General features: G+C 32.8%; 1 long non-coding RNA gene across 1 annotated transcript; it reads left to right on the forward strand.

The window, feature by feature from the left end:
- Positions 1-770: 770 nt before the first annotated feature.
- LOC124941258 lies at positions 771-1,513 on the forward strand. Its single transcript, XR_007099628.1, has 3 exons — positions 771-825; positions 1,230-1,274; positions 1,408-1,513. It is a non-coding gene; the product is annotated as an uncharacterized LOC124941258 (long non-coding RNA).
- The last annotated feature ends 1,770 nt before the right edge of the window (positions 1,514-3,283 follow it).

Genomic DNA, 3,283 nt, shown 5'->3' on the forward strand with positions numbered 1-3,283 from the left:
AATTAATTCAATTAATGTTGATTAAATTTTAGCCATGGAATTAATTATTTTAATTTTATTTATTAAAAAATAATTAAAATAAATATTTTTATATTTATAAATTAAAAATGTAGATTTTAGTGCTTATAATTACATATTATTTGTATTCGTTCTATATATTTGGGTTGTTTTCCTACCAAACTTTTTATATATATATATATATATATATATATAAAATCTAGATATATTTCAATTTATAAAATAAATAGAAAATAAAATAAAAGACCTTACACAAGTTAATTTTAAAACATACTTAGAATTGAATAACTTAAAAACATATAGAAAATTAAGAAACCTAGATGAAACTTATTTTTCGCCTCAATATACAATTTGTTAAATGATCAAGAGAACAAATTACTTAGGAAATATTATTATAAAGGCTCATTATATAGAATTCAAATAAAGAATTAATTTAGAAAATATAGAATAAATCGGGTTCTAAACTAATTGAAGAAAGGGAAATTGGACGAAATGACCCTAAAAATAGGCCTATTTGCCTCCGTGGTCAGGTTTAATAATATTTGATCTGGTGACCACTTATTTTTTTTTGGACAAATTTACCCTTTTCGCGTAACGCGAAGGGAGTTCGCGTTTCGCGAAGTTAGACGCTGTGAAAAGTCCAGAATACCCTTACTATATAATACAATCCAGCCATTTTTTTTCATTTCTTTTCTTCTTCTTCTCTCTCTTCTCCCCTCTTCTCCTCCTTCTCTCTATAGGAGGTGGCTTCTGCGGCGACGATGAGCACCACGACGAGCACCACGACGAGCACGAGCATCCCACTTGGTACGTTTATTCTCTTCAAGTTTCATATCTTCATGTTTTTGTTGTTCGTTTATCATCTTCACATCTGCATTTTCGAATCATTGTTTTTGTTTTTGAATCTGCATCTGCACCACGATGAGACTTAGCGTTTCGCTAAGCCTTAGCGTTTCGCTAAGCCTTAGCGTTTCGCTAAGACCTTCTCGTTTCTTTCTTAATCATCAATCACATCTATTTACTCCGATCTGCAGTTTTAGCTAAATCTTATGCTGACTTTTATGGCCAAAAGCAGAGTCTGGATTGAAATATTGTTTATTCAATTAATGTGTCAGTTGAAACCTGAGGAAGGTCCAGATTATGAAATAAATGTGGTTCCTTTAATTGTTTCTTCAACTAATACCTTACTAGTTTTTTTTCTTATGCTTTAGATGATGTCTTACTTTCCTCTTTAGAGAGATGGAAAGCTTCAAGTGGTATGTTTTATAGGGAAATCTTGTGCTTTCTTGCATGATTGAATTGTATCTTTGTTCAGATTGTTATATGTACTAAACCATTTTGAGATCTTATATGTCACTCTCTTTGTTTTCTATGGGGTCTTATATCTAGAGTGCTCTTCAAGCCTCGATAAATGGCAAATAATGAGGTGGAATCGAACGCACTTCGTGGAGTAGAATGGGAAGTTGTTTCACCTACAACATCGGCTGCTGCTGCTCCTCCTAGTACACATGCTAAAGACACAAATGTATTTTGGTCATTATTGGACAGCAATGGCAGAAGGAAAGGTGGCAGGTTTTATCATTAAGATGGTGAAGGGACATCAATATTGCTAGTAATTTAAAGGGTGGAACTAACTATTGCACTTGTTAATATAAATTGTAGTAATTGGTTGTGAATTGTGATACAATTACTTTGATCATATGCAATGTTTCAAGTTAAAAGTTTTTTCTTTGCATACTTTCATTACAATCATAATGATGTTTTAAACCAAACTTTATTCATAGTGTTCCTAATGATGTTTTAAACCAAACTTTTAAATATATGTTATATTACTAAACAAAACTTTCAATTTTCTTGTTGCTATTTTACTAGCATCTTGTCTTGGTGTAGCATTCTGGATTGGAATTCAGTATTTTTTTCAGATTAACAAATAACAACTCTAGATATAGTCGATGTAATCTTTGTGTTTAACATTGTTTTTATGAAAAAATCTTTTTAAAAAGAAGCATATTTGGACACTGTTGGACACAAAATTACAGAGGTTATATAACTACCTATATAAGTATATATAATGAGAACATGTTCTAAGGGTTACATCAGCCTAGTAGTAGTATTCTCATTCGTGGTTAGGAATGATCTTTATTGAGAGGTTTCAAGTTGATGGTGTGGGCAAGGCCTCTCCGGTTCTCCTCTAGTCCACATGATTATGAGATCTCCTCGTTTTCTTCCCAATGTGAACAAAGTGCCTGCATAGACAACAACAACCCATGAATTATGAGGTATCAAATGAAGTAAAAAAGGAAAAACTATAATTTAGATCTTGATAAGAGAAAATAATTGGTAATTTTCCAATAAGATCTTGATTATGAAAGTACAAATAAGCTGAATGAGTATAACCAAATGAAGTAACCAAAACTACACTATCTGGATCATAACCAAAGGAAGAAAAATCACTTTTAATTTTATGTTTGGTAATTTTCCAACAAGATTGTGAATTTGTGAGTATGATGATAGAGATAGTGACAAATACCTAATCCATATGCAATCATTGCCCATAAGAAATATCCTGCTCTGAGATTCTTCTTTGATAACCAGTCAAACCTCTTCATATGCGCGCCTTAGCGTTACGCTAAGTGCTTAACGAAACGTTAAGTGCTTTGCGTAACGCTCAGTGCTTAACGAATCGCTAAGTGCTTAGCGAGACGGGAGACGCGAATCTTCCCTGAAACGGAACTCTAATGAGCTGCAAATATCATCATGAACAATAATGAACCAAAATATCAACCAATATGAAGAATAATGAACCAAATATCAACCAATATCAACAAATATCAACAAATACCAACAAATATCAACCAATATCAACCAAATATAAACAAATATTAACCAATATGAATAGATTAAACGATTTAGGGTTAGAGTTTGGGTTTGAAACATGGATGTGTATGATGAAAATCGATTCAGGTTAGGTTAAGTTTACTTATCTTTCATTTGATGTTGTTTTCCGTAGGCGTCCTCGCCGTCGCTTCGCCGCCACCGTCGAACAAGAGAAGATAGAAGAGAGAGAAAAGAAATTAAGGAAATGAAAAAATTTGAGTTTTTATATAAAACCTAATCCACTTAGCGTAACGCTAAGTGACTTAGCGTAACGCTAAGTGACTTAGCGTAACGCTGCGTAACGCTAAGTGACTTAGCGTTACGCGAAAGGGGTATTTTTGTCCAAAGTGGTCACCAGCTCAATAAAAATTAGAGAGTGACCACAGAG

Source organism: Impatiens glandulifera, chromosome 6 (genome assembly GCF_907164915.1).
Source record: "Impatiens glandulifera chromosome 6, dImpGla2.1, whole genome shotgun sequence".
NCBI lineage: Eukaryota > Viridiplantae > Streptophyta > Magnoliopsida > Ericales > Balsaminaceae > Impatiens > Impatiens glandulifera.